This window comes from Puntigrus tetrazona, chromosome 22 (assembly GCF_018831695.1).
Source record: "Puntigrus tetrazona isolate hp1 chromosome 22, ASM1883169v1, whole genome shotgun sequence".
Classification (NCBI taxonomy): domain Eukaryota; kingdom Metazoa; phylum Chordata; class Actinopteri; order Cypriniformes; family Cyprinidae; genus Puntigrus; species Puntigrus tetrazona.
Genome location: NC_056720.1, coordinates 4,949,451 through 4,970,800, shown reverse-complemented (window position 1 = coordinate 4,970,800; position 21,350 = coordinate 4,949,451). Strand labels below are relative to the sequence as shown.

At 38.6% G+C, this 21,350-nt stretch overlaps 1 long non-coding RNA gene across 1 annotated transcript; it reads left to right on the top strand.

Annotated features, from left to right (window-relative positions):
* Positions 1 to 5,027: 5,027 nt before the first annotated feature.
* On the top strand, positions 5,028 to 13,242 carry LOC122327586. The gene is made up of 3 exons (XR_006247662.1): positions 5,028 to 5,068; positions 12,116 to 12,183; positions 12,834 to 13,242. It is a non-coding gene; the product is annotated as an uncharacterized LOC122327586 (long non-coding RNA).
* Positions 13,243 to 21,350: the final 8,108 nt, after the last annotated feature.

Genomic DNA, 21,350 nt, shown 5'->3' with positions numbered 1-21,350 from the left:
ACCTAGTTCCTAATTTACTGCACTATCTTGTATATTTTTAATATTAGTTTTGATATGTCTTGATGATCTTTATGATAAAATGTCATTGTATAAAAATCTTTTAATATCTAGTCATGAAAGTTTGGAAGAAGATGATGAGTAAAATAATAACAGATTTATTTATTAATATGGTGTTAGGTCTCAGTGTTTCTGTCATGTTCCTCTTTTCATTCACAAATAATATCCCAATTTGTCTTTCTATGTGCTGCTGTGACATGAAGCCAAAAATCTCGAACAACAAACTGAAAACATGTAAAAGGTGATGAACTTGTACTTTCAAAGTGAACTTTTATGGTGCTTCAGCAGTCTAAACATATAATATGATTTGTCGTGGTCAGTAATTATGTGTATTATAAATGTTCTGTTTGTATTTGATTTAGTTTGAGTAGTTATTGAATTGTGTATATCTCATTTTATTATCTCCTAATCGACATTTTTTTATTTCTTTGTGCTGCTGTGACATTAAGTGGCGCATCTCTGAAAAACTAAAGAAAATGTGTAAGTATTGCAGCATAAATATGATAAAAATAAATGCTGAGTAAATTAAGTAATAGATACAATATTTTTATGTCAAAATGATAGAAACTACTTATCTGAGATAATATTATTCATTATTAATGTTAATTATCATGCACTTGAGGCTATTTATTGTCTGTTGTAGTAATTTGTTAATTTGTAATTTCTCTTTAAATAATTCAGGTTGAAGAGTGAGAATAACATCACCAGTTTTTGATTATTGATTTGATTATTTATTCATTTTCAAACCTGCATCTGAATCTTGTATTTAGATATTTTTACAGACCTATTGACCTATTTATTACAGACTATAACGCGAGACGTATGAAATGATTTAGAAGCACATGAAGAATCACGTGCATTATCTTCTCTCAGTGTTTCTGACTTTTATCTGTTCATTCACTGATGATCTAAATGTTTCTGTTTCTTTTGCTGTGACATGAAGCTGAGATTCCACAAAACTAGGTATGGAAACGAGTAGCTGAAATGAACATAAACATCACTTAACTGATCTTTATATATAATATATAAATTAATATTTACTAGTACATTATGAAATTAAGTGACACCTAACAATAATGGTCTTTAGTTAATGTTATTTAAATGCTTTTATTTAAATTAAAAATGTAAATGTTGATAGTTAATGCTTTGTATGTTAGGTAATGTATTTACTAACATTATCTAACAATCAGCCAGACATTAGTTTTAGTAGTTTATATCACTCCTTGTTTTAATTGCAATACTGTTTTAACTCTTTCTATATGCTGCTGTGACATGAAGCGGAAGATTGTGAAAAAGAATTATGTAAGTATTAAAATTGATACAGAAAAAGATACAGCTGTGATTAAGTGTATGACGGAAAGTGAAAGTGTTAATTACTTTTTAAAAAGGTAATAAAGTTATGTTACTCCATAAAAACGTAATTACATTGCTTTTATGGAAATTGATGTTACTTTTGCATTGCTTTTGTCATCTGGGCTAGGGCTTTTATTTATTTATTTATTTTTAATATATATATATAATGTTTTTTTATTTTGGCAAATGTTGAATGTGTTCTCATTATAGTAAATAAAAAAATTAGTTACTTTTTAGAAAGTAAGTAATTTGATTTTGTAAATCATGCAAAAAACTCTGATGCTGTAAGTTATTGTTTTTTTTTGGTCAATTGAGTTCATTATCTGTGTATTTAAAATGCATTTCATTATTATTAGAATTAGTATTGTTTAATTATTTCAGTAAATAAGTCAGTATTGTTAATTAAGAAATTATGTAGAGCTCTTATTTGGTGAGATTAAGAATCACAGGATGTTCATGTTCATCTGTTTTTATAGTTGCTGTCACACATGAAGCTGATGTATTAGAACACCATCAAACGTAGAGTACATTACAGCTGATACAGCCACAGGAAAATAAGCTTTATTGTGCTTTTTCATCATCAATATTTATATATTAAAATATTACATTACAGTGTAAATGTAAAATACCATCTACATTAATTTACATTAGTCACAATGACTTCAACTTATGTTCAATAAAGCACAAGATTACTGTAATTCAAGGGTTTCTATATCGATCTGATCTGACTCAGACACACTCGAACAAGTTAATCAAGGTCTTCAGGATTAATAGAAAGCTACAGGCATGTAGGTAGTTGATCAGGTTGGAGCCAAACTCTGCAGGAAAATGAATCTTGAGGACCAGAGCTTAGAAACCATGTTGTAATTGTTACTGATTTATTAATATAAAGTTGCAGAAGATGAAGAGATTATTAGAAGGCACGTTTCAGTGTTTCTGACATCTGTTTATCTGTTCATTCACTTCACTTTCCTCATTTCTTTACATCTATGTGCTGTCATGGCATGAAGCAGGACTCTGAAAAACTGAATGAAATGTGTAAGTTTACAGCCACACAGACAGGAGAAGAAGATTTATGTGCTGCATTTTAAATATATATTCCTCTATTGTTTTTATTTAATTTTTATTTGATTCTGCTTGTGTTTGATTTAGTGCAGCTGTTTTTAAAAAAATGTTAGATTGTCCAGTATTGTACGGTATGTTCATCTTATCTCTCATTTCTGTTTGTCTCTGTGCTGCTGAACCTGAAGTGAAGGACTCTAAACGCACTAAAGGATCTGTAAAAGTACTACAGCTGAAGAGACAGGAGAAACTGAGCTGTGTTGGAAATGTAAAATACAAAAATAGTTTTTCAAACTTGTGCTGGATTTAGTGCAGGCATTGAGGATTGTGGCCATGTGACATTAGGTGACATTAGTGTACCGAATTCACTCTTTCATTTACAGACAAAACATACAAAAACTCTCTGTTTGTGATACAGCTGCCGCTTTCATCTTCTCACCAAAGTTTCCAGCAAGCCTCTGCACACTGCCTCCATTTAGAAAACCCAAATGTTGAAAAACAAACATAATCCTGGAATCCATCCACTGGTTCCTGCCGCTGAGATCTTTCTGAAATTCTACAGTCACAAGTAAAACTGATGAGTAAGCGTGAACATTCAGTGCAATACCGCCAGTAATTATAATTAGTTCTACTAACTTCTTCCACTGCTGCTGTCCTTTTTTGTTCCTCATTCACTGCTAAAACTTCACAAGATGCAACTGTTTCACCACAGCTTTGTTTTTACCTTAATAGATGCTAGAGCTGCCTTCTTTACGCTTGTGTGTGATGAGGACGTAGAAGATCTTGATGAAGATGTTTATTGCAGCACAGCAGTGGCAGAGTACATGTAGTACCTTGAGTTAACAAATAGAGTGGAGGAACCTCAAACTTCCTAAACTTTTTACACTTTGACTATACTTTTTAATGTATGAGTTGCCTTATGGTGACAGCTTCCTCACACCCCTTTGGTGTCCTACATCATCTTCCATCCTCACAGTTAGTGGCCTCATTTGCTCAGGATGTAATCATCCTAAACGGGCTCACAAACTGTTGTTTTACCCTCTCTTGATACAATTAAGCCATTTTGTTAGATGAGCATGATCAAACATTTATTGTGGAGTGAATCTGAGTCGAGGCAGACTATAGATTCTTACAAAGTCATTTAAATAACGGGCGATTTTTAGAAATGCATAAAGAATCAATATCTTTCATTAGCTGCTGCTTCCATCAAGCTGTAAAAAACGCATGGGCTATATTTGATAAATGTAGATAAAAAATGTATTGCAAAAAATGCCAGGTTTCCATTTTCATTATTGCATTTTTTGCAAGTTACCCACTTTTCAAGGCCCTGAAAAACATTTTGAGTTTTTATGAATTGATGGTTTTCCATTTAGACGATATTTTCAATTCGCTATATTTTAATTTATGCAATTTGAAAGGTAATGGAAATGCATTTAGTGTTTCTATCATGTTTATATCTATAATGTCTCCTGTTTTTCTGTTTCTATGTACTGTTACATGGAAGCAAAACACTGTGAAAAAGAAATGCGTAAGTATTAAAACCGATATAGAGATATAGATTTGCTTTATTGTGTTACACCCACTATATTTGTCCATGTATATATGAAAATACATTTCTGAAAGCATCTCTGTAAAAAAAAATAAGTCGGAAAACTTCATTTGTTCACTCTCTTATAATCATCTCGCTTTCTGTTTCTATGTGCTGCTGTGACATGAAGGCAAGATCTCTGACCAACTAAAGAAATGTGTAAGTGTTACAGCTGATACAAAGAGAGAAGCTTACAGTATATAGTGCTGTGGATGTCTATTGTTGAGAAAAAGTCAAGCAGATGGGTAAAGTGATTATTAGAAGCACTTTACATATTGTATATATTGCATCTTCTCAGTGTTTTTGATCACTTTTATGTTATGTTTACTAATTCTTTGTGCCTCTGTGCAGCTTCTGAAAACGAAAGGACAGAACTCTGAACAAAAACACGAAGTATCACAGACGTAAGCAGCAATAAATCTGTTTTAAGTACTTCATCTTAAAAATTAGCAACGGTTAGTACTTGTCAAAAGCCTCAGGTGACAGTCGTATCCAACAATGAAAGATATGAGAAATGCACCTGTGACCCCAGATTTCAGATAATAACAGTATGTTTTCACACAAATAAATAGAAAGAGTCATTGATACAATTTTAGTTGTATGTAAGACAAGCAGGCCAATAAAACACTTTCACATTATCTCGCCACAATACCTGATAAGACAAAAATAGGAAACGATGTGTGTAGTTTCAACTTTTTTTGATGTGTCTTATCAGTAGGGAGATAGCAGAGCCCGCCCACTACATCCTGTGCCCAATGAGTGATGACTTGCTTTATTATCCCAATTAAGAATGTCTGAATATAATTATTTTCACTCTGTTTCATATACAACAGAACTTTATCAGGCTCCTGAACCAGCTAAATGCTAATAATTATCACTTTGTAACAAATAAATGATATGGAATGGTGGTGGTTTATTGTTAATTTGGTATCAATGATGCTTACCTAATGTAATGTAATTCTGTGTGCAGCTTTGGTTGATGCATGATCAATGAAGACCAAGAAACGGGTAAGTATTACACAAGAAGTCTGGTTGTTTTTATCTTGTTCTATCTTTATTGTTCTATTTATTACCAAAATATTAATTTATTAATCATCAGAATAACTAAGTAATACCTCGCATTGCCCAAATAATTGTTATTGTTATAATTGCTCTTGTGACAAAGTCACAGTAGCTGCCACCGCTGGGGAAGCAGCATTAAATTACACTCGCACATACACCCGCACACACACCTCGTTTACCTCATTCACTCATTGCATCCTCCCTCTGTTGCCGCGTATCAGTGAGCGTGGTGCACACGCGTAAAATGATAGCATTACGGACATTTCCCCATTTCCGCACTTCTCCGTTATTTATACTAATCATTACATTACATTTTATAGCGCTTGTCCTGTTTGTCTTTGTTATGTCTGTCTGTGTATGAATCAGTCTTCCGGAGAAAGTTAGTGTGGCTGCCGATGACGAAAGCGCGGCAATTATAATGTCACAGCCTTCCACACAGCCGCGCAGCCGGAAGCTGGCGAAACCATTGTCAATGTGGTATGTTTAGGTGTTTATGTGTATATTCGTACATGGTAATAATACAATGGAATGTATTATGTGTAACGGATTGTCTGTTGATTTGTATTTAAAATTGTTGGAAAATTAAGGATGAATAGTGAGTTCCAAATAGAGGTGGTATTTTTGTCCTGTAAATGTTAGATGTACTGCAAAATGGTAGGATCTAAAAAGGGGGGTGGAGTTTGGCCTATTTAGCGAAAGTAAACTTTCATGACGGGACTTGTTCACTTAAGTCGATGTGGTAGAGAGTGTTACCGCGGTGCCTCAAACAATTTAAACCTTAATGTATATTGTGGATACCTGGTTGATCTTTGTAGTGTTTTAGGTTTATTTTTCCTTTTATTTTCTTTGGTACTTTGGGATTGTTTGTCGCTTGGTTTTTGGTGTGCACTCGCATATACGCTGCTCACCGTGGACACTGGCTGGCACTGTAAATAAACTGCACTTTGCACTGAAGTGCTGCTGCAGTGAGCTCATCATTTTTACATCCTTTCACGAATTTATATTCCCTCCCCCGAGCTGGTGGCCTGGAAACATCAAATACAGTTAGTGTCAGAAGTGGATGGCTACTCGCAGACAGTGCCGAAGGGTAAGAAACCCAGGCATGCGGATTTACGCATCCCAAGTGAAGGCTGCGCTCTGAAGAGGAGGCGTGCCTGGAAATCGTTGACAATACAGAGGATGAGGAGTGTGTCACGAGTCCTCCCAAAGTCTCCCCAAAGTCCAGTCAACCACCAACCAAGTCTGTCACCTCTGACGCTTACAGCCGGTGAAGGAATGATTTCCTGATGCGCAGATTTCTGATGCTCAAGAGAGAGAGAGGATCGATATCTCGCGAGAGCTACGAGGTCTTCGTGGAGTCCATCTGGCAGTCAATTCGTCTCTGCTGAGGCCTCGATGGATGGGGAGAGCATCCGAATGGAGCCACTAACACCAGCACCTAAGGTATCCACAAGACACTTGACCCGCTTATGTCCAAGACTTCAAAAGGTACAGCACTCGAGAGAGCCAATGCAGTGGCTGATCCGAAGATGCCGAGAGCTTCCAGCAGGGGAAGACATTGAGAAATTATCTTCGGAGGTTCGAGCGCCTGGCCAGGACCTGGAGGTGGCCTGAGGAGGAGTGGGATGCTCGGGTCTGGTTCCATTGCTGACCGGGCAGGCACTGGAGGCGTACCTGGCAATGGATGAGGAGCAGGCGGAGGTCTACGCTGACCTGAGGGGATGCACTGTTGGAAAAAATCAACATTTCTCCAGAGACCTACCGTCAGCGCTCCGATCATCTGCAGTTCCAGCTGGAGAGTCACCACAACAGAGACTTACCACCACCGCAAAGAATCTGTACAAAGCGCTGGGCCACGACCGAGGAGCACTCAAAAGAGAGATTGGTGAGGCCATCGTCCTGGAGCAGCTTCTTCGGTGCTTCCTTCGATGCACGCACCTGGGTGAGAGCATGAGCCAAGGTCAGACTGGCGGCGGCAGTGGTGTTGGGCTCAGCAGTACCTGAATGCTCGCGGCGTGGTCCTCGTACTCAACCATCTAAAGGTACTGTGCGTGGTGCTTCTCATAGCTTGGGGAGTGTAAGAGGTCTGACAACATCTGACAATACACAAGGTCCAAAGTCAACGACCAAAGACTTGCTTTGCTTTACTGCCACAGCAGCCGGGCCACAAAGCAGCAGCTGTATGTCCTGCTCGTAAAGCAAAACTTACAGGGTTTTGTTATGTGCCCAGAGAGGGGGACTGTGATTTTGGCTCTCCATGGGAGAGTCAGAATGTATTAGCTGTGACTGTTACGCTGGACATGACCTGAAAGCGCTTTTAGACACTGGAAGTTCTTCGTCAATGTTAAAAGCATGCTTTGTAAATAATGTCAATTATGTGAAACACTACCTCTGTTCAGTGTGTGTGCATGGGGATGTGAAGCATGTAATTCTAAGCTGAGGTAAATGGTAGAGGTACAAGAACAAATGTACTTGCTTACGTGTTGCCATAGTCGCACAATTTACCAGCTGATATGATTCTTGGTAGAGACTTACCAGTGCTTTATGAACTCTGCGAACCCACCAGCAAGGACTCTGAATGTTCTGTTGCCACAACCAGTGTTGATTTGTCATGTCCTGCTCTCTACCAGAGCTCAAGCCAGGGCCGGTCTACAGCCATTGCCAGACTTGGATAGTAGTCTGTTGCAGGGTGGGGACTAAAGGGCCTAAAAGTCACGCCACTAAAGGCGACTTGAGAAGCACCTGGGAGCCCCCAGCTTCTGACCCCTCAGTGGAGGGTCTCGGTTACCGTGCCTGAAGGTCCCAGGAACATAGCACAACTTCAAAGGAATGATGAAACTCTGAAATCCTTGTTTATCAAAGCTGAGAGTGTGCCAAACCATCAAACTGTGCAATGAAGAATATAAAGCTATTGAATTTCTGTGTTATATGTGTAAATAAATGATATGACCCGTTTGATTGTACCATGTTGTTGTCGTCCCTCTTGTTCTGCATCTTGCAATACACTGTTCCATGGGCAGGTCACCTTGGCCAACAGAAAACATATGCACGCATTAGCTCACGTGTTTACTGGCCCACACTATACACAGATGTACAAACACACTGCAACACATGTGCCATCTGCCAAAAGACAAGTGCGCTGTGTCCCAGCGGGCAGAGCACCCTGCAACCTCTCTCCTGTTATTTCCCACCTTTAGGCGTGAATCGCCATGGACATTGTGGGGCCAATGGAAAAGAGCAGTGTTGACATCGCTACATCCTGGTAGTGAGCGACTACGCCACAAGGTATCCTGGAGGCCTTCCCACCTGCCGTTCAATTACCACTCCTAAGATCATCCATGCCCTGGTTCAACTTTTCTCTCCAGAGTCGGCATACCCGAGGAGATACTCACAGACCAGGGAACAAACTTTACATCGCGGCTGATGGGGCAGCTGAACAAGAAAGTTGGGCATTACAGCCATCCGAACAACTCCCTACCACCCTCAGACGGACGGCCTGGTGGAGAGGATTTAACCAAACGCTCAAGAACATGCTACGGAAGTTTGTTGCAGACACAGGAAAAGACTGGGACAAGTGGTTACCATTTGTTCTCTTTGCGCACTGAGAGGTACCCCAAGCATCAACAGGATTCTCACCTTTCGAGCTTTCTATGGATGGTTGGGTACAGGCGACCCTGGACTTGCTAAGGAAAGGCTGGGAGGAGCAACTCCTGCATGCTCCAAGACGAGCGTGAGGCGGGGCATTGTGCAGCATGTGCTAGAAATGCAGACCGCCTGGAGCGATACAGAGAAACAAGCCAAAGAGAACTCCTGCAAGAGAAGCAGAAAACACAGAAAATGTGGTACAGACCAGCACGCCCAGACTACGTGCAGTTTCAACCAGGACAGAAAGGCATTACTCCTAACTACCCACTGAAACAAGCAAACTACTAGCTAAATGGCAGGCCATACACTGTGGTCCGTAAGATGGGCCAGTCACATATGAAATTCATCATCCTGACAAGTGGCAAGACTAGGCAGACCCTACCACATGGAACCTGCTAAAGGAGTGGAAGGAGCCACCTGGTAAGGTGACAGAAACATGTCGCTTTCTTGTGAGGAAGGTGGAGGTGGAGATGAGGAAGAGGATTCAGAGAGGATGTAAAGAGACAGCCGCCTGTGGTGGAGTCTGACTCACCTAGAAGACTCCACAAGGAAAGAGCTGCAGCACCTTCTGAACCAGTTTCCCGCTTGTTCTGTCAGAGGCCTGACAGACGGAGCTGACCCAGCACACTATCCACCTCTCTGACCTGACACCGTCACGCCAACGCCCTTACCGGTACCTGAGAGGCTGGTGGAACCTGAAAGAGGAGATCAAGCTGATGAGGAGCTCTGGAGTAATCGAACTTCAATGAGCCGAATGGTGCAGTCCAATGGTGATTGTCCCCAAGAAGGATGGATCCCTGCGTGTCTGCATTGACTTCATAAACTCAACGCCCAGTCTAAGTTTGATGCATACCCCATGCAAGAGTGGACGATCTGCTGGAGAAAATTGGAAGGCAAATACATCCTCCGCTTAGACCTGTAAGGGGGTACTGGCAGGTTCCTCTTAGTCCACAGTCCAGACCATACACAGCCGCTTCGGACAATTCTCTAGTTTGTTCCAGTTTACAGTCCTACTGCTTGGTCTCATGGGAGCACCAGCCACTTTCCAGAGGCTGATGGACCAGTACTTCTAGGCTGTGAAGACTGGTCTGCAGCATACCTGGATGATGTGGTAATACACAGCAACTCTTGGGAAGAGCATCTTCACCACCTCCAACAAACCCTAAAGAAGATAGAGAAGCCTGGACTAACATTGAATGTTGCTAAATGTGAGTGGGCAAAGCAAGAGGCAAATTACCTGGGGTATCACTTGGGTAATGGACAACTGAGACCCCAAATAGGCAAGGTGGAGGTAATCCGGGGAGGAGCCCACAACCAAGGACCAAGAAGGGAAGTGAGGTCCTTCCTAGGACTGGTGGGCTGGTACAGGAGATTTGTACCACACTTTGCCTCCATCGCGGCTCCTCTCTGACCCGACCTGCTGTCCAAAAACAGTGACAAACCCTGTTCCCTGGACTGATGAATGTGAGGCAGCTTTTAATAACTTAAAAGAAAAACTATGCTCCAACCCAGTTCTCCAGAGAGTCCGAATCTTCACACAAAGGTTCCTGGTACAGGTAGATGCATCAGCAACAGGGATTGGTGCAGTCCTTGCCCAGGAAGTGCAGGAGAAGAGAGACCGGTTGTCTATCTCAGCCGCAAGTTACTCCCCAGAGAGGCAAGATATTCGGCAGTTGAGAAGGAAGGTCTCGCCATCAGAGTGGTCCCTGGACAGCTTACGCTATTATCTCCTTGGTCGAGAGTTTGACCTAGAGACTGACCATCGAGCCCTAACCTGGATCCAGTCTATGAAGGACCACAATGCCAGAGTTACACGGTGGTACCTTGCCCTGCAGCCATACCGGTTCAAGATACGGCACAGACCGGGAAGACTCAATATAGTAGCCGATCATCTGTCCAGGTTTCCGCCAGCACAGCCAAGGCTGGGAGAGGGGAAAGGTGATGTGACAGTCACAGTAGCTGCCACCGCTGGGGAAGCAGCATTAAATTACACTCGCACATACACCCGCACACACCCGGTTTACCTCATTCACTCATTGCATCCTCCCCTCCTGTTGCCGCTATCAGTGTAGCGCGGTGCACACGCGAAAAATGATAGCACACGGACATTTCCCCATTTCCGCACTTCTCCGTTATTTATACTAATCATTACATACATTTTACATAGCGCTTGTCCTGTTTGTCTTTTATTATGTCTGTCTGTGTGGGCGTAGTCAGTCTTCCGGAGAAAGTTAGCGGTGGCTGCCGAAGCGCCCAGGCGGCGGCCAATTATAATGTCACAGCCTTTCCTCACACAGGCGCAGCCGGAAGCTGGCGAAACCATTGTCAATGTATGTTTAGGTGTTTATGTGTGTATTTACGCGTGGCAATAATACAATGAATGTATTAAGTGTAACGGATTGTCTGTTGATTTGTATTTAAAATTGTTGGAAAATTAAGGATGAATAGTGAGTTCCAAATAGAGGTGGTATTTTTGTCCTGTAAATGTTAGATGTACCTGCAAATGGTAGGATCCGGTGTGGGTGGGTGGAGTTTGGCCTATTTAAGCCGAGGCCAAACTTCATGACGGGACTTGTTCACCAAGTCGATGTGTAGGCTGCTACTCACGGTGCCTCAAACAATTTAAACTCTTAATGTATATTGTGGATACCTGGTTGATCTTTGTAGTGTTTTCGGTTTATTTTTCCCTTTTATTTTCTTTGGTACTTTTGGATTGTTTGTCGTTGGTTTTTAGCAGTGTGCACCTGTATATAGCGCTTCACTGTGGACACTGCTGCACTATAAATAAAAACTGCACTTTGCACTGAAGTGCTTGTTCTGCAGTGAGCCATCATTTTTACATCCTTTCACGCAATTATATCCCTCCCGAGCTGGTGGGCTCGGAAACATCACATGCCTATTCAATACTATACTTAAATGATAACTTTAGTATGCGCATTACAAATACAAATCAGACTTGAAGAGCTTAGGATGCTCATTTTCTCCTGACAACCGTTAACTGATGAGATTAAATGTGAAATTGGTATTAAATTAAACAAAATCAAAATACAAACAAATATACATTTTATGTGTTTAATTTAATGTGCAAACAGCAAAACCTCGATTCACAAAATAATTTCATTAAAATATATTAATAAAACATTTAAAATAATGTAAATACAAAAAACAGGATGCATAAATATTTTCACATAACTGACAAATTAAGTTTGTATATGTGCACAATATGTTCGTATGTGTCTTCCTGAGCTGCTGCATTTTATTATGCCTTTTATACAGGGCTGCTTCTTCGCATATATAAGAGGAACGGGCTCTTCATTTTACTGTTTATGTCTATAAATCTGTTTCCAGGTGATGAAGGTGAAAAAAAAAGGGCCGGTTATTATAAAGACACTGTTATAAGTGAAGTGAATAAAAAGGTGAGTCTGAATACATGGTGAGTAGCTGTCTTTAAGTGTAATATTTCATTGTAACTAGTTTCTTCATCTGTACACTAACACACACATACTCTAGAAAGCTTTATTTTTACCCTTTATTTCAATTCTGCTGTAAAGCAGCTCTGAGAAAAAAACAAGTTGTCTGTTGTAGTATGTAGTAAGACACAAGGTAATTCATTTTAACGTGATCGGCCGGGGTTCGAATCCACTTTTTTCCCAAAATTGTTCTGCTCAGTCAGTCTCCTGTCTCTTTTTCTCAGCCATCTGATCAATGGAGGAGGGGCGGGACAAATACTACACTGACCCGACCAATCACCTTACTTATATAACAACTGAACAACAATAGAGACATTGATATTGCTGGTTACTGCATTTTTTTTATTACCCCTCCTGGGATCACCACCTTAATGTGGCGGAGGGGTTTGAGTGCCTGAACGACCCTAGGAGCTATGTTGTCCAGGGCTATATTCCCCTGGTAGGGTCTCCCGAGGCAAACAGGTCCTAGGTGAACTTGTACTTTCTAAATTTCATTCGTAGATCAAAATATAGGACGTTTTCTACGGACTGTTGATAAATGAGGGCCCAGGTCTTCTCTCTTGAAAATTTCTGATTGTCTCTGTGTTTCCTTTCAGTCTCAACTGGAAAAGTAATGAATGAAGAAGCACCTGTTATAAGTGACTGAGCAGCAGACAGCTAAGCCACGGGGAGTCTGATGCCTTCACACTACAGTAAAAAAAAAAATTATGAAAACTGTTGCTAAAGCATTAACATTACTCAAAATTAATTCACTACATATACGTAATCTTATCCTTTACTTTATTCAAAGTGAAAGTAAAATAAATATGTTTGCATGTGTTACTTTTTGTTTGCTTGCCGTTAATTACATAACGTAAGTGGCTTTTGGAATATAAGCAGATGAAGTAGTAGATGATAAAATGAATAGTGAAGGTGAAATATTGTTGAATTAACTAACATGATTCATATTCTCTTGGTTTCTGTAAACAATATTCTTAACAATTTCAAATAAAAAAAATAAAAACACTATTGAAGTCAAATGGGTCCAAAAACTTTCTGACTATGAGCATTCTTCAAAATATCTTCTGTTATGGTGAGGAGAGCAAAGAAATTCTATACAGGTTTAGAACAACGCCAGTGTCTGACATAAGCTACCCTACTACTTCTCAGGCTTTATCTCGAACTATCAGCTTGTGGTGAGGAGCAGCAGCAGGTGTCCAGCGGCAAGCAGAGAAAAGGTACTTGGTGACAAAATTGGTGACAAGGACATTTTTCTCAATTTTACCAAAGATGGCATCAGCAAGTGCTCCTTTTCCAAGACCTTTTTTGCCTTTGCCTAATTTCACCAGTTACATGGCTTAGATAATGCAACTGGAGATTCCTGGCCAGAAGCCAGGGAACGGAAGGTCAGAGATCGTTTCATACATTGCCCAATACCTGTGACAATTTGGAAGATGCTATTACAGCTTTTGAAGAGTTTCAGAGTTTCTTTTTGCTCGTCGACACCACTGTTGGTGTCCATAATCACATCATTGTCATCAAATTGTTGCATTGCGATGTTCAGTGATGAACGTGAGCCATGTGATCAGTGTTGGGTGTGAGTACTGTGTCGGGGGAAAAGGTTTAAAGACTTGTTAAGACTTAATTGTCTCATTAACTTAATAAGGTAATGGGATAATTATGACTAGTAATCATGGCATCTGCTAAAGAAGAACTGCAATAAGACAAGACATTTTGCACAAGTTCTGCTCCTACACATTCAGTTACTAGAAGTTTATATCCTTGATCTGCATGGTGCAACTGACTAGTTGGTTTGTGATGTGACCATAAATACTACACCAGCTTCTAAACCAGTGACTCTTCAGTGTTACTCAACAGTGGACTCCAGGATAACCAGCATCCATTCTGCCATTCTTCCATTTCGAGGTCTGGGTGTCCACAAAAAGCTCATCCTGTCGACAGTAAGTGTGATCTTGCATGCAGTAAGCTTCAACACTTTTCTTCCTGTTGCCTTTGGGAGGATAGCTGGTGTCTTTTGTAAGGAGCGAAATCAAAAACCTGCAATGCAATAAGATTAATCTGAGAAGGGATATCCAAATGAACAAAAGGACTTCAAAAACCATCCCTCCCTGTTGTTTTTACAGCACTCTCTTCACCTCTGCTCTTCCTGACTCCCCTCCTTCTGCCCAAAAGATTTGGCTTAAGGTTCATTAAGAATAAGGCATTATATGTCATTTGAACCTCAATTTCATGTTTGGTCTCAGTGTGATTTGATAAATTGGTCTCAATTTCACAGTAATCACTTATATTATGGAGAAGATTAAGAACTTGGTAGAACTGTGTTCTGTTGAGAAGGAGGTGTCCTCCTTTGGGTCTCTGAACGTGTTCCAGCCAGGTGTGACACTGGAGCACGGGAACCTAAACACCAAAAGGTTTCTACAACTTCACATTTGGGATCTCTTTGTCTGGTCTGAGTATATAAGGACAGTGACAAAACACAACAAGTTGATTCTGTAGCCAGATCGCCCGTAGTGTAGTGTGTGTGTTCTCCATACACCATACTATGTACTTTCTAAAGACAAGGTATAATGACCTTTTATGGTTGTTTTATTTTGTTTATGAATTAAACTAATTTGGAACATATTCTTGCCTGGCAAAACAATCGTTAATATCGGTTAAATTGTAATATTGTCTGAAATCATTATTATTTGTGTAACCAGCAGCTGACTAATTAAAGAGAAATTAATTTTAAATGTAATGCATGTAAGCTCCACTACGTATTACATTTTGTTTTTATTGTTTTACAGTTTGAATACATCATCTACAGATGATCTTCCTGCAATTCAAGTACTGCCAGAAAAGGCTTTTAAATGCACTTCATCTTTTCAGCACACGATGGCAGCAGGAGAAAACAGAGACGTGAAATGTTAGTAAGTGGTATATCGATCCTCTCTTTCACTGTCATGTGCAATTCATCAATACGATAATTAAAATAAATATTTTAAATCATTTTTATTATTATACATTTTTCCATTCCCTATTTTATTGTAGTTCACCATCATCATAAAAACAACAAACACACAGAATATTTCTCACATATTTTAGATTTCAATAAGCAGCAAAACCGTTTTCAGTAGAAAAGAGAATATCTTGCGTATGTTTGTCAATCACTATAAAATGAATCCATTTTCCATATATCAGCTCCTGAAAGACTGAAATATCAGCCTGAGGAGCAATTTTCTTTGATAAAGCCACAAGAGGGAGCTACAGGAGATTCATTAAGAGAGTGAAAGTGAAAGTGACCGAGTGTGAGCTCACACAAACACAGAGAGAGAGAGAGAGAGAGAGAGAGACAGAGAGACAGAGAGACATGCAGTGTTTCCATGTTTTATGGGGACTTTCCATTGGCGTAATGGATTTTATTCTGTACAGACCGTATGTGATATTGTTCTACTCTTAAACCCAACCCTTACAGGAAACTATTGGCAGTTTTAGATTTTTAGAAAATTAAATAATGTATGTTTTATAAGCTTGTTTCTCATGGGGACCTAAAAAGGTACCTCCTTGCTAAGGTCAAATTTTACTGGTATTCCTATTCATGTGGGGATATTTGGTCCCCATCACGTGATAAATTACAGCAATTACACACAGCAGTTGGGGGGGTTCAGCTCTTTACATTCTTCTTCTCCCCACCTACAGTCCTACAGTAACAAATATAATAAAATTAAATATTTCATATAAGTTGCTTTAAAACATAACTACGCATGTTCATTTGAATGGCCTTCAAAAGAAGAAGAGTAGTTATAACATCTACCAGCAGAGGTGATCATGAACAGGAAGAGAAGAGAGAAAACACACCATGAACTCGATAATACATATACTGTGAAAATCCACCAGATATTATATACCCATCTCAAGCAGAGGATTTTTATAACCTTCACTATGATAAACATTTAATCAGAGTTCGGTGAGCAGAGTCTGTTGATATTTCCTCATCAAACACAGATCACTGAATAATATACTGAGATCTTCACAAGATCTTCTAGTGATGAGGACCAGATCAAATCTGAATTAAAATCAAAACCAGGATCAGGCAAGGACATTACTCATAACATAATTTAGACATATTCTGTCGCTGGTGTGTCTGTGTGTGATGTTTGACCTTTTGCCTTAGCCTAAATCATTCACACGGTGACATTAAACAGCCCAAAATCGTTTGTAAATGGTTCAAATTTATATAATATTATTCCAAAGAGTAACACTGGAGAAGTGAGTCATTAAGATTCAAATGGCTCTTCAAGTTCACACAGATGTTTAGATCCTGATCCCGTACAAACTCTCATTATCTGTGTACTCTTCTGTCATTTTAAACAAACGTGATACATCATCAACCTCATTTGATCATATACAGCAGATATGAATGCTGCTCGTTTAGTATTAAAACAATGCACATCCATTTTACAGGCCCACACATATAAGCATTAGGACTCATTGGCTGCTGAGGGATTCAATTTCTTGAAGAGCTATTTATCAGTGTTTGTTTTATCAGAAGCTCATTTTGTTTAAATTGATCACTTGCTTCTATATTCTCATAAAATGCATTTTGCTGATGCGTAATTATTAAGCTTTTGCCCTGAACCTCATCTCTCTTTGCGAAAATGTTGTTCACGTGGTGATTCAGTGACTGATGGCTTGATCTCAGTGTTTAGTTTGATTACGGTTTGTGAAAAAACGCTGGATCAAACAATGATTTTAAACATCTGAACTTGATCACTGCGCTAAAACCTGTAGATCATGGGGTCTCCAACAACCATGTATGAAAAAAGCTGAAATAGTCAGGATGAGAGATAAAGGTCAACCTAGAGCAGAGTGAAATAGAAGTTAGTGACTCATGTTCACATATTTATTTTCGTGATCTTGTTTTCTTTCTCCGCCTCTTTCACACTTTTTTCACTCGGTGGTCAACGTCTTCCTAGAACTGATTAACAGTATGTTTTCAGAAGAAAGTATTTGTGAATGTGAGAGCGTGAGGCGGATGTAATCCAGTAAACAACTGCAGCGGTTGTTAGGCAGTTTCTGTGGAATTTGTTGCTAGGGGTGTTCTGGGAGGTTGCTAAGTGCTAAGGGATGGTTTGTCTGGTGTTGCTAGGGTGTTCCGATGATTGTATCGTGTTGCCAGGCAAGTTTTGCTCACAGATCATTACTATGCAGTTCTTGAAATGCGTTCAATGATCTTCACTGATCCCAACGGACCTGCTTTTATAAATCTGATCACACACATATAATCAAATATTATATATTGTTGTAGCAGCTTCACAGTGATCACAAATAATTATTAAAAATATATTTTAATAGATTATGGAAATGCTAAAACAGTTAGCTAGCACTTAAAAAAGAGTTTATGTGAAAGTTTTTAAGGCCTATAACTTTAAAATAATGCTGTTGAACCTAAAAGCTTTATTTTATTCCATAATGTTACAAAGTTTCTAATACTTTATGTCTGATTATCATGTAGATGCCTCGTAGGCAAGTCCACGCCATTTTGTAATGTGCCACTTGGCGTCATTTACCATATCACCAAATATCATAAACTCAATATTCAAAAGATGCAATCCTGCACAGAATGACTGAATGGCTCTGCATGAACCTACAGATAAGCATACTTTCCTGTTTTAAAATTTAAAAGATCCACACTAATTACATTTGAATAAACTCCTTTTTTCATAAGCGAGTTTTCTCCATCATCTGATCTCAGCTGATCGTACATTCACAAAAGCATGTAGTTTATAGTGAATTATTCAGACTTTGTGGGGGATTCAGCGAATAGCGCGAGCTGATGCCGTGGTTTTAGTCGGGATCGGTGGAGTCTGATTATGGTTTGTGGGAAGCAGAGTAGAACACACACAATGGTTTTAATGATCTGGGCCCTGATCAGGCCAAGTCATCTGTCAGAGTCATGGGCTTCGATTGCCATGGCGCAAAAAATGTGTTAAATAGTTGTGATGAGAGATAAAGATCAACATAGAGCGGTGGGAAATATAAAACTGAAGTGACTTTACTAAAGTTCACGCATTTATTCCTTTGTGGCCTACTGAAAGTGTGGGCTGTAAATTTTTTCTTCTCAGCCTCATTTGGCGCTTTCTAGAACTGTTCAACACTTTTTAACGGATGAGATCAATGGTTGTCCACTTTTGAAGTTTAAATATGAATATTGCACCATTTTATTCTTTTAGCGCTTTTTCCGTTAAATGGCACAGTGTCTCGGTATTGCACTCTTAACTTAAAATTAGTTGACATTACTAGAAAATTGTGTGGATACCTGTTGCACGGATCAACGTTTGGAGTTGAATCTAAGCGGGGTAAGTTGTATGAACGTTACAATCTTAAGTAGACTATTCAAGGATTTACAGTTGTATTCAACACTTTATGAGGCAAACCTGCCATGCAGTAAAACTAATCCCGAAGGTATCTGCAAAGGAACAAAGGACTTCAAACCCTCTCACATTTGTTTTTGACACGAAAGATCAAATAAAACACACGTAGAACCGTGTTCTGTTGAGAAGGGTCTCTGAAAATGTTCCAGCCAGGTGTCAAAGTATGCTTTATCGTCAATTCTACCACACGCTTTATACAATATTGGTATAAAAAAGCAATAATTAAGGCAGCACACAGACATCAGAAGCAGCATATGAATCTCAACTGTAGAAGAATAGAAAAGAATCTTTGCTGCTGCAGTGCATGCTAGGTAAAACCATATTAGGAAACCGCTTGATGAATGCTACTGATTTTAATGTTGGATCATTTCTGTCCTCTAGTGGACAAACACTGGAAACAGGTTTTGCTTTCCTAACAGCTCCTTTTATAAACAACGTCAAATAAATATACTTTTTGCATGTACTAAATATAATAAAAAAACAAACTATTCTACAAAAAATCAGATCCACAAAATAAACTGAACAGTTTCCCTAGAATGTAATTGATGCTAAATAATAATTTGAGGCTTGAATGATATATGAATACTTTGAGTTAGGTCTACATTTTATTTTATTTCATAGTTTAAAAGTACCATCTAGACAATTTTTACTGTAATTGATCTTCTGCCAAAAAGGCTTTTAAATGCACTTCATCTTTTCTACACCACAAAATAGCAGAAGTAAATAGAAACTATAGCAAATGAGATATGATCCCTCTTACATTGTAAATGTGCAAAATGTCCAATAAAAATATAAATAGAAATTAAGCGTTTAAATTTTATGCAATTTTGAATAATCACATTTTTATTTACAATTTCAATCTTTCTGTCATCAAAGAATCGATAACATATAACATATAAATATTACAGTGCATTACAGCAATTTTTATATTCAGCCAGAGGGGCGCTACAGCATCTTGTATATGCAATACAGTATAATATACATGTTTCTCAAATTCATCCTCTGGAACAAAAAAGGTGTTCAATCATCATCAGCATGAAAAAATATTAAATGATAAATATTACATACATAATAGTCTATTGGCAAGTACTGTCTGCACACTGGAATAGACTTACTGTAGTGAGAAAATGTAGTATTTTTTCACGATTGGTTTAATAAATGGGTTGCTATTAGTGAGTTTGCTGACACTACCTCAAGATTTTATATATATTTTATATTGGTTTTTATATCAAGGATCACTTTCTTAGGATGGTGGTTTTATTATAAATTTTATTTTTTTATTTTATGTAAATTTCAAATTTTATCTAATAAAAAGAAGCATAAAAGGCAAACCTCGCTTTATTGGGCTTGAAAAAGAGATTAAAATGTACGAGTCACAAAAACAGTTAATATATGCTCCTCCTTTTCATTAAAAAAATTATAAAAATAAAATCAATTAAAGCTGACCTGTAAAAGGGACCTGTACGCTTAGGAATGACGTATGCATCACCCAAAGAGAAACATTTGCTAATTTGGTGACAACACACAAAACAGGTCAAGATATGCTCCTCGTGAAGGAGGGCTTTAAAATGAAAACCACAATTCATTGCGCCAATTGTTTGACTAATGAAGGTTTAAAACCACAATTTTTATGCATGCATTAGCCAAAAGATCATCTGTTTTAGAATCACGCAACTAAATGACTACCATTCTAACACAAACAAAATGCACTTGCAACATTTAAGAGACAGAAAATGCATGTAAGAACAAGTCAGTGAGAAAAAATCAACATAATAGGTAACCTGAATATGATTTAGAGACGTGCTCAAAAAAGTGATGACGTGGAAGTTTAAGCAAGTATTTCAAGATAGTAAAATTGGTTTTGATTATTCAAAGAAGCTAAGAGCTGATCAGCGTAGCGCTTTAGCACAAAGTGCCACAGACAGAGAAACTAGCAAAAATGATTTCATGTTCAGTCACAAGGTGGGAGCCCAGCAACTGCATTGATGTTTAAAGTAAGGAAGACATGTGTAAAAAAAGGTCACAAGTCCATGTCAGCACACTATTTACAATCACATGATCGACTAGCAAACGTTAGCACTGGGCCCCAGAACGGACTCGAAAGTAATGCTGTTTTTTCATTTACATCAGCTCCTCAGAGACCCTCATGTATAATTCACATCTTCTTTCTTTTGCACTCTCTGTAAGGAAACACAAAGACGGACTCACGCTTTGCTCGCTTTCTCATGTTGACTGGTTGGTAACAAAAATAGACTTCCTAGTTGCAGTACATGCACTTTAAAATGTTATCAGATACTAGATGTTATAACTGACCCTAGAAGACTTTACTTTTTAGTTCAATAGTTAGTATTTAAACACCAAAAAGTACCCTGGAAGATAAAATAATATATCACTTTATACTTACGTGTAGTAGTAACGATATAGTAAAGCATAATAAATATGAATTAGTATTGTTGATTTAGTTCAATCTCTCTAGGACTTATAGGCCTCATGTGAAGGTTTTATATTTTAGTGAAGTTCTCTGAGACTATACTATAGTGTAGTATAGTCTAAAGAGCACATTCAGGGCTTTACAGAGATACTAAATGTGGAGATGTTTCACCAAGTCCACTTTCTTTCTTTGTTCTTCAAAAAATGTCTGAAATTCATTTTGTGACACAGTTACGGAAATATGATCATATTTCGCAATTATCGCTTTAA